The 13,851-nt window shown below is 40.5% G+C and overlaps 1 pseudogene; it reads left to right on the forward strand.

Annotated features, from left to right (window-relative positions):
* Nucleotides 1–9,968: 9,968 nt before the first annotated feature.
* LOC128666428 (zinc-binding protein A33-like) lies at nt 9,969–13,363 on the forward strand (annotated as a pseudogene).
* Nucleotides 13,364–13,851: the final 488 nt, after the last annotated feature.

Consider the following 13,851-nt stretch of genomic DNA (forward strand, 5'->3'; position numbering starts at 1 on the left):
ATAGGTCCACCATTTCGTACATAGTACATCATGTTATTGTCATAGCATTGTTCGTCATGGACGAGGAAAAACCTCAAATAATGCTATTTAAGGAAGCAAAAAAATGCAATACATTTTCTCTTATTTGCAATCCTTCATAAGTAGATATTAGAAAGAAAGTGAAAAGGAATAAGAAAAAGTAAAAAGAAAAAGAGAAGAGAATCTCCCATTTAAAGAAGGGGGAAGTAAAAGGTCAAGAACCTGTGTCACTAGTGGGTATCTATTCTCCCTGCTGCTCCCTCCATTACCTGTATGCTACGCCTGTTCTTCATTCGTTGAGTGTCTATCCAAACTATCCAGTCCTCCTAAATCTGGAGGAACTCTATTCTGGTATCGAGTAGGGTAGAGGAAATGTCTGCCATTTGATAATAATATTTAAGTTTATTTATTATGAGATTGAAGCTAGGCACCGAAGACTTCCAGAACCTTGCTATTGTGGTCTTGACAGCTGTGCAGACCATTCCCACCAACTTTGATTTAGCTTTGGTAAGGCCCTCAATCGGGAAGTGTAATAGAGCCTGTTCCCTACTTAGTGTAATTTGTCTATTTAGTATTTCAGTTAGAAGATTGTTGGTTTGTGACCAAATCCTCTGCACCTCCACACAAGACCACCACATATGTGTGTAGGAACCAACATCCCCGCAGCCTCTATAGCAAGACTTGGGGGTTTTGTCTGTCCACTGTGTTCTGCTGGGATGCAGGTTCCACCTATACGCTACTTTAATGTAGCTTTCTTTCAGATTGGCACTGATAGAACATGCCTGACCTTTTTTTAGAATTTCAGACCATTCCAGTGGCTCTTTTACAAACTGTCCCTCCTCTTCCCATTTTTCCATAAAATTTAGTTTGTCTCCTGTGCTATTATTATTTAATAAGTTATATAAAATCGATATAGCTCCCTTAGTTCTAGTTGCAGATGTGCATAGCTTTTCAAAGGGGGTATGTACTGTGTGTGAAGGTGGCCTACCTATCTCCCTAATTCTAGATTTCAGCTGCATATAGTGGAGCCAAGAGCCTGGCAACACCAGTTGGATAGAATTATATTCCTCATAGGAAATGAAAGTAGAATTTATCAGAGTATCAGCTATTCGGTAAAGTCCTTTGTTAGCACATATGCTGCTTATTGCTTTTGGAATCTGAACAGATGGTAAAGTTAACGGTATTGCCATAGAACTGGCTGTATGTAATTTGTATCTCCCCTGTAGAGTATCCCACAACCTAATAGTGTGTGCTATGGAGAGGTAATTGGACCAATTCAATGGTCTGTCTCGCTTGGGTGTCAACAGAATCTGATAGATTGGATATAATCGTAACATGTCACTCTCTAATTTTACCCACATTATGTCGTTCCCTCCAATATTCCAGAATGAAGTTTGTGCTAACCTGGCTGCCCAAAAGTACTTTTGTAGGTCTGGTACTCCTAATCCTCCTCGGTCCCTACCTTGTAGCAGTGTTTTTCTATTGATTCTAGCCTTTTTATTAACCCAAACAAACCTTGACATATGCCTTTGCATATCATTTATGTCCTCTTGAGAAACGTTAATAGGTAGTGCTCTGAACAGATAGAGCAGCTTCGGTAATATTATCATTTTTGTAATTACTATTTTACCATAAAAAGATACTTTATAAGTTGACCAAGTTTTCATTTCCCTTTTAAGATGCGTAAACATTTTTTTATAGTTTAGTTTATATAAGTTGTCTAGTTTATTTGATATGGCAATGCCTAGGTATGTAATGTTAGAGGAGGCCCATTTAAAGTCAAAATTTATCTCAAGTAGTTTTTTTGTTACTTCTGGAAGGTGAGTCTCTAGTGCCTCGCATTTGTCATTGTTTATTTTATATCCGGATAGTCTCCCAAAGTCTGATAATAATTTATAAAGCGGGGGTAGGGACAACATAGGTTTAGTGATAGTTAATATCACATCATCAGCGAATAATGCGAGTTTGTGTACCGTGTCTCCTAATTGAATTCCTGTGATGTCTTTCTGATTTCTAATAGTTGCTGCTAACGGCTCTATACAAAGGGCAAAAAGTAACGGGGAAAGGGGACACCCCTGTCTCGTTCCATTTCGAATCCTGATTGATTTGGATTGGTAGCCTGAAAGTCTGATAAAAGCTGACGGGGTCGTATACAATGCTTGAATTGCCTTTAAGAAGTTACCCTTTACTGGATTGTCTTTTAATCAAAGAGACCATATATTTACCAACTTTATTGCCATATTTAGCAAATCTGGCACTATTCTTATGTAGAAGTACCTGTGCCTCTCCCAAAAGGAATGTCTCCCTTTCTTTCTTGACCTGAAAGTAATTATCTGTGTTCAGCTTACAAGGTCTTTCCAAAAACAGAGTGTATGCCTCCCTTACTTTATCTGAGAGGGCTTTGTGTTTCCTAAGATTCTCTTTTTTTAGTTTTGCCAGATAGCTAGAGATTTCCTCTTTCTGGTAAGCTTTAGCAGTTTCCCAAAAGAGCTGAACATTATCTCTGAGATTGTGTATCATTCTAATTGCTTAGTAACTGGCACTGTGCCACAGAATTGTGTGAGTGTGTATGTGAGCAGAGTGTGTGTGGGTGTCAGTGAGCAGAGTATGTGTGCTTTATTGTTATGAATGGGAGTAGACCGGGCGCCAACTAACGGAGGCTAGGTGTGGTAAAATCAAAAGTGCAGTATTTATTACACAGTAGAAATAATAAAATATAAAAATATAAAATTACAAAATTACAATGAAATCATGGATCCATGATAATATAAAATCAATACAATGACAATCAGACAATACGATATATGATCAGTGATATACAAAACCAATAAAAATAACACTTGTAATTCAATAGCAGCAGCTATTTGCTAGATACTGTCCAATTTGCAGTAGTCTAGAAGATTGCCCAGTAAAGGCTGGTGGGCTTGGATCAATCCTTATGGAGTACTATCCAATTAGTATGTCCATCTAATATATCTTAAAATCGTGTAAATTATATGTCCAATAGATATCCGTGCAAAATGTATGTTCAAAAAATAAAAATAAAAATGTTAGAGGTGATGGGCAGTGAAAGTTTCAAAATAGAAAAAATTCCAAAAAAATCCAATAGAATCCAAAAAAAATCCAAAAAATCCAAAAAAATCACTTCAGTACACAATCTTCTTAACAACAGTGATATAGAAATAAAAAATCCAAAAAGCAAATTAATGTTCAATAACTCATATATATCCTATCCAATGGGGGAGTGTTGAGACTAGTGGTCTACTTGATGCAGGGGATTCATTCACAAACAAGGTACACAAAAGTAAAAATGAAAATGAAAAATAACCCTGTGAAAAGAAAAATAAATCCAATGTGTGATAAAATAAATATTAGTGGACTTAAATGAAATCAGGCTTACCAATGCTGGTCCAATTGACATCCACAAGTAAGCAGTAGTTCAACATCTACCCCAAAAATATGCCACGATGTGCGGCAACCTTCTCCGACTGGAAGTGACGTCACCAAAACACGGAGGCTACTCTGAGGTACTATCATGAAAATACTATCGGTATCTCTATAAACTGTTACAAATCACAAGTGACATAATAGTATTATCATCCAATATTGTATATTAGCACATTCTTACGATAAAGAGTATTTTCTATACACAATAGTATACAACGAAACCGAAAGTTCTAAGAAAATTACACATCCGGTCATTTGGTATAAAAGGCTATCAGTGAGTATCAGAAATCAGTCTTGATAAAGGCCTAGCAGGGCCGAAACGCGTAGACCAGCATTGGTAAGCCTGATTTCATTTAAGTCCACTATTGTTTATTTTATCACACATTGGATTTATTTTTCTTTTCACAGGGTTATTTTTTATTTTCATTTTTATTTTTGTGTACCTTGTTTGTGAATGAATCCCCTGCATCAAGGAGACCACTAGTCTCAACACTCCCCCATTGTATAGGATACATATGAGTTATTGAACATTAATTTGCTTTTTATATTTTTTATTTCTATATCACTGTTGTTAAGAAGATTGTGTACTGAAGTGATTTTTTTGGATTTTTTGGATTTTTTTTTGGATTCTATTGGATTTTTTTGGAATTTTTTCTATTTTGAAACTTTCACTGCCCATCACCTCTAACATTTTTATTTTTTGAACATACATTTTGCACGGATATCTATTGGACATATAATTTACACGATTTTAAGATATATTAGATGGACATACTAATTGGATAGTACTCCATAAGGATTGATCCAAGCCCACCAGCCTTTACTGGGCAATCTTCTAGACTACTGCAAATTGGACAGTATCTAGCAAATAGCTGCTGCTATTGAATTACAAGTGTTATTTTTATTGGTTTTGTATATCACTGATCATATATCGTATTGTCTGATTGTCATTGTATTGATTTTATATTATCATGGATCCATGATTTCATTGTAATTTTGTAATTTTTTAATTTTATATTTTTATATTTTATTATTTCTACTGTGTAATAAATACTGCACTTTTGATTTTACCACACCTAGCCTCCGTTAGTTGGCGCCCGGTCTACTCCCATTCATAACAGTATATCACATTGGTGACAGCTAGGGATCACCATTCCGGGCATATAGGTGTTAACTGGCGCTGAAGTAATTATTCCATTTATGTGTGCTTTATTCTCAAAGTAATCAATACATTTCCGATGAGCTGGTGCTTTAGTGCAGTGTTTCTCAACAATGGTCCTCAAATACCCCCAACAGGCCAGGTTTTCATTATAGCCGAATCAGTGCACAGGTGAAGTAATCAGCTGATCAGTAACTCAGTGGTTACTAACTTGCTCTCACCCATCACCTGATTATGTCACCTGTGCACTGGTTCAGCTATCATTTAAACCTGCCCTGTTTGGGGTACTTGCGGCCCTCTGTACATGTGTTTCTCTGGCGTATCATATCTAGTGCCTCACCAGTCTCTGACCTCACTGCACGTCACTGGTACAGACCCTGTTATGGAGAAAACTCATATGTAAATGTTAAGGCCACTTTTGACATATGTGTACTTGTGATTGGACATCTGTAATATGCATAATCGTAATAATAAACAGAAACAGAAAGCATTTTTTAATCTATTTTTATTTTCAATATTTATTTCTAATTACATTTTTGTAACAAAGAACAACAGTTTTATTACAATAGTTCTTTTTTCATTTCAGGAGTCTCTGTATATTTGTTACCATACAAAGTAACAAACCACCTGTACTTCATATAAGCGATTTGGAATCATCCATATATAGAGGCTTTTGCTTCCATAAAACTGACTGAGCCTTTGTCGTTACTGACTTAAAGGGACATGATATCCAAATGTTGAAACACTTGAAAGTGATGCAGCATAGCTGTAAAAAGCTGACTAGAAAATATCACCTGAACATCTCTATCTAAAAAAGAAAGATATTTTACCTCAAATTTCCTGAGTATTCACACCCCATTGTAAAGGACTTTAAGGACCAATAGGTATGCCTATCCCAGGACTTGCAAGGGAGCGTGCCTCATGCAAACTCATGTTATTTCCCTATTCAATTTAAGGAAGTTTACTATGAAATCTCATGAGATCACAGTAAAACAATTCATGACCCCAGCACTGCTGATGCTGATTCGCTGTTGTTCATTTCTTCCTTTTGTTTTACCTGCAGCTGAACAGCAGCTGAATTATAACTTTTTACACAGCACATACTTACTCTAGTGAGCTGAGGAAATTGTGAAGTAAAATATCTTCCTTTTTTACAAAGAGATGTTCAGGTGATATTTTCCTGTCAGCTTTTTACAGTTATGCTGCATCATTTAAGTGATTTAGCATATAAGTATTACGTCCCTTTAAAAGTCTAATGCAAACTTTCGGCTAGATTTGGAGTTTTGTCGGTAACGACCCGAAAAACTAACGCCGGCTTTTTTCTGGCCGCACCATAAAAATAACTCTGGTATTGAGAGTCCACATAAAGGCTGCGTTAGGCTCCAAAAAAGGAGCGTAGAGCATTTTTAACGCAGCTTCAACTCTCGATACCAGAGTTGCTTACGCAAGCGGCCAGCCTCAAAAACGTGCTCGTGCACGATTCTCCCATAGGAAACAATGGGGCTGTTTGAGCTGAAAAAAAAACTAACACCTGCAAAAAAGCCGCGTTCAGCTCTTAACGCAGCCCCATTGTTTGCTATGGGGAAACACTTCCTACGTCTGCACCTAACAGTCTAACATGTACCCCGAGTCTAAACACCCCTAACCTTACACTTAATAACCCCTAATCTGCCGCCCCCGCTATCGCTGACACCTGCATTTTATTTTTAACCCCTAATCTGCCGCTCCGTAAACCGCCGCTACTTACATTATCCTTATGTACCCCTAATCTGCTGCCCCTAACACCGCCGACCCCTATATTATATTTATTAACCCCTAATCTGCCGCCCACAACGTCGCCCCCACCTGCCTACACTTATTAACCCCTAATCTGCCGAGCGGACCGCACCGCTACAATAATAAAGTTATTAACCCCTAATCCGCCTCACTAACCCTATAATAAATAGTATTAACCCCTAATCTGCCCTCCCTAACATCGCCGACACCTAACTTCAAGTATTAACCCCTAATCTGCCGACCGGAGCTCACCGCTATTCTAATAAATGGATTAACCCCTAAAGCTAAGTCTAACCCTAACACTAACACCCCCCTAAATTAAATATAATTTTAATCTAACGAAATTAATTAACTCTTATTAAATAAATTATTCCTATTTAAAGCTAAATACTTACCTGTAAAATAAACCCTAATATAGCTACAATATAAATTATAATTACATTGTAGCTATTTTAGGATTAATATTTATTTTACAGGCAACTTTGTATTTATTTTAACCAGGTACAATAGCTATTAAATAGTTAAGAACTATTTAATAATTAAAATAGTTTAAATAATTACAAAATTACCTGTAAAATAAATACTAACCTAAGTTACAATTAAACCTAACACTACACTATCAATAAATTAATTAAATAAACTACCTACAATTACCTACAATTAACCTAACACTACACTATCAATAAATTAATTAAATACAATTCCTACAAATAAATACAATTAAATAAACTAGCTAAAGTACAAAAAATAAAACAGAACTAAGTTACAAAAAATAAAAAAATATTTACAAACATAAGAAAAATATTACAACAATTTTAAACTAATTACAGCTACTCTAAGCCCCCTAATAAAACAACAAAGCCCCCCAAAATAAAAAATGCCCTACCCTATTCTAAATTAATAAAGTTAAAAGCTCTTTTACCTTACCAGCCCTGAACAGGGCCCTTTGCGGGGCATGCCCCAAGAAGTTCAGCTCTTTTGCCTGTAAAAAAAAACATACAATACCCCCCCAACATTACAACCCACCACCCACATACCCCTAATCTAACCCAAACCCCCCTTAAATAAACCTAACACTAAGCCCCTGAAGATCATCCTACCTTGTCTTCACCTCACCAGGTATCACTGATCCGTCCTGGCTCCAAAATCTTCATCCAACCCAAGCGGGGGTTGGCGATCCATCATCCGGTGGCTGAAGAGGTCCAGAAGAGGCTCCAAAGTCTTCATCCTATCCGGGAAGAAGAGGCGATCCAATCAGCCAATCAGATTGAGCTCGCATTCTATTGGCTGATCGGAACAGCCAATAGAATGCGAGCTCAATCTGATTGGCTGATTGGATCAGCCAATCGGATTGAACTTGATTCTGATTGGCTGATTCCATCAGCCAATCAGAATATTCCTACCTTAATTCCGATTGGCTGATAGAATCCTATCAGCCAATCGGAATTCGAGGGACGCCATCTTGGATGACGTCCCTTAAAGGAACCGTCATTCTGCAGTTGGACGTCGCCGGAAGAAGATGGGTCCGCGGTGGAGGTCTTCAGGATGGAGCCGGTCGTCATCGGATGAAGATAGAAGATGCCGCTTGGATCAAGATGGTTGCCGGTCCGGATCGCCTCTTCTTCCCGGATAGGATGAAGACTTTGGAGCCTCTTCTGGACCTCTTCAGCCACCGGATGATGGATCGCCAACCCCCGCTTGGGTTGGATGAAGATTTTGGAGCCAGGACGGATCGGTGATACCTGGTGAGGTGAAGAAAAGGTAGGATGATCTTCAGGGGCTTAGTGTTAGGTTTATTTAAGGGGGGTTTGGGTTAGATTAGGGGTATGTGGGTGGTGGGTTGTAATGTTGGGGGGGGGGTATTGTATGTTTTTTTTTACAGGCAAAAGAGCTGAACTTCTTGGGGCATGCCCCGCAAAGGGCCCTGTTCAGGGCTGGTAAGGTAAAAGAGCTTTTAACTTTATTAATTTAGAATAGGGTAGGGCATTTTTTATTTTGGGGGGCTTTGTTGTTTTATTAGGGGGCTTAGAGTAGGTGTAATTAGTTTAAAATTGTTGTAATATTTTTCTTATGTTTGTAAATATTTTTTTATTTTTTGTAACTTAGTTCTTTTTTATTTTTTGTACTTTAGCTAGTTTATTTAATTGTAGTTATTTGTAGATATTGAATTTAATTAATGTATTGATAGTGTAGTGTTAGGTTTAATTGTAGGTAATTGTAGGTAGTTTATTTAATTAATTTATTGATAGTGTAGTGTTAGGTTTAATTGTAACTTACGTTAGTATTTATTTTACAGGTAATTTTGTAATTATTTTAACTATTTTAGCTATTAAATAGTTCTTAACTATTTAATAGCTATTGTACCTGGTTAAAATAAATACAAAGTTACCTGTAAAATAAATATTAATCCTAAAATAGCTACAATGTAATTATAATTTATATTGTAGCTATATTAGTGTTTATTTTACAGGTAAGTATTTATCTTTAAATAGGAATAATTTATTTAATAAGAGTTAATTAATTTCGTTAGATGTAAATTATATTTAACTTAGGGGGGTGTTAGTGTTAGGGTTAGACTTAGCTTTAGGGGTTAATCCATTTATTAGAATAGCGGTGAGCTCCGGTCGGCAGATTAGGGGTTAATAATTGAAGTTAGGTGTCGGCGATGTTAGGGAGGGCAGATTAGGGGTTAATACTATTTATTATAGGGTTAGTGAGGCGGATTAGGGGTTAATAACTTTATTATAGTAGCGCTCAGGTCCGCTCGGCAGATTAGGGGTTAATAAGTGTAGGCAGGTGGAGGCGACGTTGTGGGGGGCAGATTAGGGTTAATAAATATAATATAGGGGTCGGCGGTGTTAGGGGCAGCAGATTAGGGGTACATAAGGATAACGTAGGTGGCGGCGCTTTGCGGTCGGCAGATTAGGGATTAATAAGTGTAGGTAGGTGGAGGCGACGTTGTGGGGGGCAGATTAGGGGTTAATAAATACAATATAGGGGTCGGCGGTGTTAGGGGGCGCAGATTAGGGGTACATAAGGATAACGTAGGTGGCGGTCGGCAGATTAGGGGTTAAAAAAATGTATTCGAGTGTCGGCGATGTGGGGGGACCTCGGTTTAGGGGTGCATAGGTAGTTTATGGGTGTTAGTGTACTTTAGAGCACAGTAGTTAAGAGCTTTATAAACCGGCGTTAGCCCAGAAAGCTCTTAACTACTGACTTTTTTCCTGCGGCTGGAGTTTTGTCGTTAGATGTCTAACGCTCACTTCAGAAACGACTCTAAATACCGGAGTTAGAAAAATCCCATTGAAAAGATAGGAACGCAATTGACGTAAGGGGATCTGCGGTATGGAAAAGTCGCGGCTGAAAAGTGAGCGTTAGACCCTATTTTTAGTGACTCCAAATACCGGCGGTAGCCTAAAACCAGCGTTAGGAGCCTCTAACGCTGGTTTTCACGGCTAACGCCAAACTCCAAATCTAGGTCTTTGTTTCTATGTTTCAATATAACAACACACAGAAAAGTAAAATTAAATGAATGAAGTAAAAAAAGAAACAACAGCTTTCCCCCCTGTCTCTCTGTGTGCCCCCTTACGCTCCCTCCCCTCGCTCTCTCCCCTCCCCCCATCCTCCTCCTCCCTCTGCGGCTCAGAGACAGACGCATGAGACAGACCCAGGGAGGAAAGAGGGGCTGAAAGAGAGACATCCTGAGAGCCCAGGGGTCAGTGGGGGGAAGAGAGACAGACAGGTATAGGGGAATACCGCAGAGGCCGAAACAAAAGGGAAACCTGAGAGAGACATTCAGTGAGACGAGGAGACAACTAGTGCATGAGACAGTCTGCAGGGCCAGGCAGAAAGAGACAGGTGAAACAGTACAGTTAGACTGCAGAGCCAGACAGAGACAGTCTGCAGGGCCAGGCAGAAAGAGACAGTCTGCAGGGCCAGGCAGAAAGAGACAGTCTGCAGGGCCAGGCAGAAAGAGACAGGTGAAACAGTACAGTTAGACTGCAGGGCCAGGCAGAAAGAGACAGGTCACACAGTAATAAGACTGCAGGGTCAGGCAGAAAGAGACAGGTCACACAGTAATAAGACTGTAGGGTCAGGCAGAAAGAGACAGGTCACACAGTAATAAGACTGCAGGGTCAGGCAGAAAGAGACAGGTCACACAGTAATAAGACTGCAGGGTCAGGCAGAAAGGGACAGGTCACACAGTAGTAAGACTGCAGGGTCAGGCATAAAGAGACAGGTCACACAGTAGTAAGACTGCAGGGTCAGGCAGAAAGAGACCGGTCACACAGTAATAAGACTGCAGGGTCAGGCAGAAAGAGACAGGTCACAAAGTAGTAAGACTGCAGGGTCAGGCAGAAACAGACAGATCACACAGTAGTAAGACTGCAGGGTCAGACAGAAAGAGACAGGTCACACAGTAGTAAGACTGCAGGGTCAGGCAGAAAGAGACAGGTCACACAGTAATAAGACTGCAGGGTCAGGCAGAAAGAGACAGGCTACACAGTAGTAAGACTGCAGGGTCAGGCAGAAAGACAGGTTACACAGTAGTAAGACTGCAGGGTCAGACAGAAAGAGACAGGTCACACAGTAGTTAGACTGCAGGGTCAGGCAGAAAGAGACACGTGAAACTGCAGGGCCAGGCAGAATCTGTCTGCTTTGTTAGAGAGACAGCCCTTAAATCAGGAAACATAGACGGACAGTAAGGCCTCACATATAGACTGCAAGGTCAGAAAGAGACGTCCCCTGGGTTTGAGAGTACATACAGTTATATAGCTAGCAAGGCAAGAAATTAAGGTAGCTATACTGCAAGAAAGAGACCTACGGCAGGGAGACATCAGAGACTGGGCATAAAGGTGGTTTACTTATTGATAGCATGAGTGAGACATCCTGAGACTGTCATTAAACAGTGATAGCAGTGGATCACACAGGTGTGTGCTAGTGTTTAGTCAGTGTGACATCTAGGGGTCAGACAGGTGTGTGAGAAGTTTGTGACATCTAGGGTCAGACAGGTTTGTGACATCTGGGGTCAGGTGTGAGTTCAGATTGATAGGTGTGACATCAGAGCCAGACAGGTGACGTCTAGGTGACAAGCACGTGTGACAGATTGTCAGAGATGGCTGCCAGCCCCTCCACTCTGCCCCTCCTGCCATCCTTGAGCTGCGTCCTTTGCCGTGATGTCCCCCGAGATCCAGTCACTTTACCCTGTGGGCACTGCCTGTGTCGGAGCTGTCTGGAGCGGACATGGAGGGGACAGGAGACTTACCCTTCCTGCCCTAAGTGTCACCCTCCCCCTGTACAGACCCAAGATGGGGTGCAGAGGGGACTGTGTACAGAACATGGGGAGAAGATACAGATGTTTTCCACCCAAGATGGCAGGCTGATGTGTGCCCGCTGCACAGGGGGCAACGACCAGCAACCACCACACACCCTGCTTCCCATACAGGAGGCGGTGGGAGGCTACAAGGATGAGTTGATGTCTGCAGTCGCCCCCCTGGAATCTCGTCTGAAGGAGCTTCAGCAGATGCAGTGTGCCCAGGAACAGATGATTGCTCAGCACAGGGGCAACCTGCTGAGCACCAAGCATCATGTCAGTATGGAGTTTGAGAAGCTGCACCAGTTCCAGCGTGAGCGCGAGGAGCGCCTGCTGCGGGAGTTACAACAGGAGGGAGATCTGATCCTGGCTGAGATGGAAGAGAGTCTGAATAAGATCAAGCAGAACTGTCAGGGTATCCTGCAATATAAATAAATGATGAGAGACAGCTCCTTTTCAAACAGGGGCACAGGAAAGGGTTAGCCAAACCCCAATATCAATTTCAAAAAGGTAATTTTCCAGCCTCCAGTAGATTTTTAAAAGACCTTTATTAGTTTCTTACAGGGTCCATTGTAACAACGACGTTTCGAACCTATATCAGGTTCTTAATCATGATTAAGAACCTGATATAGGTTCGAAACGTCGTTGTTACAATGGACCCTGTAAGAAACTAATAAAGGTCTTTTAAAAATCTACTGGAGGCTGGAAAATTACCTTTTTGAAAAGGGTATCCTGCAAACCATTAGCAGCACCCAGCCCCGGCTGTATGAGCAGGACTCCATCTCCTTCCTCACCGACATAAAATCTTGCATGGATATATGCTATGAAGGCTACAGAAATGGCTTCCCAGCTCAGAATGTGGTGGCCCCCAGGGATTTTGGATATGGGGGAGTCAAGGACTTGGTTCAGTATACAGCTTGGAAAGATATGAAATCTTATATTAACCCAGCGCTGCCCAATATAATAATTGATCCCAGCACAGCTCATCTAAACCTGGTGCTGTCTGAAGATTTAACCAGCGTTCGTTACAGTGACACCAAGCAGCCATTGCCTGAAAATCCTCGCAGGTTTGACTACTGCTGCTGTGTTTTGGGCACAGAGGGCTTCACGTCTGGCTGACATTACTGGGCCGTGGAAGTCGGCAACAAGACTAAGTGGAACCTCGGCGTGGCCAAGGAATCTGTCAATAGGCGCGGGGGGATCACTCTGTCCCCTGAGAATGGCTTCTGGATCCTGTGGTTGAGGAACGGTCATGAGTTCAAGGTTTTGGATGTGCCGTACCGGACTCTAACCTTAAGGAGCAAGCCTCAGAGAGTCGGAATATATCTGGACTATGAGGGGGGTCTGCTGTCATTCTACAATGCTGATGACATGTCCCACATCTACACTTTTGTCACCTCCTTCCCCGAGACCGTATATCCCTACTTCTGCCCTTGCCTCAACGACTCGGGGAAGAACGGCGGGCCTTTAAAGGTCCTCCACCATACGCCTTCACAAAATGATCCATTACAGGATTTAGAGGGGGGGATATTTAATTCCTTTCCACTTTTTTGATATCATTCCTGATGATTTATCTGCCAAAATTTCCAAATGAATGCTAATCAGTGACAATCCTGGATTAAAAGCCGTAATAAGGGTTTTCAATTCTACTTTTTTGTTCTATAAAGCATTTATTTTATGGGAAAAGGGGAACATTTTTTTTTTTTTCTTTTTGTATTTCTGAATCTCATCCCTACTTCAATTTTCTTATTTCTTGCAGTAACTTGGGGACTTTTCACCACTGAATCCTAATTACACGAGGATAAAGGGAAAGCAAGTGTTGTCAATTATCCTCCAATGTGTACGAATATCAATAAACAAATTGTAATTGGAAAAAAAAAAAGAAACAACAGAGGGGGGTAAACCAGTTCAGTCAATATATATATATATATATATATATATATATAGTCTTGTATTTCACGGGCCAGCGGCATACACACCAGATGCAATTAAATCTTTAGGAGGATTGCTGAAACACTAAGATGTCTGTTTAGCAGCTACAGTGGTCACTCACTACACAAGTGCGGCAAAAAACTCTGCTCCGCATATCTAGCAGTCGCCTCTAAACACTCACTCCGTTGGCCTTTATCGGCTCTTA

Source organism: Bombina bombina, chromosome 7 (assembly GCF_027579735.1).
Source record: "Bombina bombina isolate aBomBom1 chromosome 7, aBomBom1.pri, whole genome shotgun sequence".
NCBI lineage: Eukaryota > Metazoa > Chordata > Amphibia > Anura > Bombinatoridae > Bombina > Bombina bombina.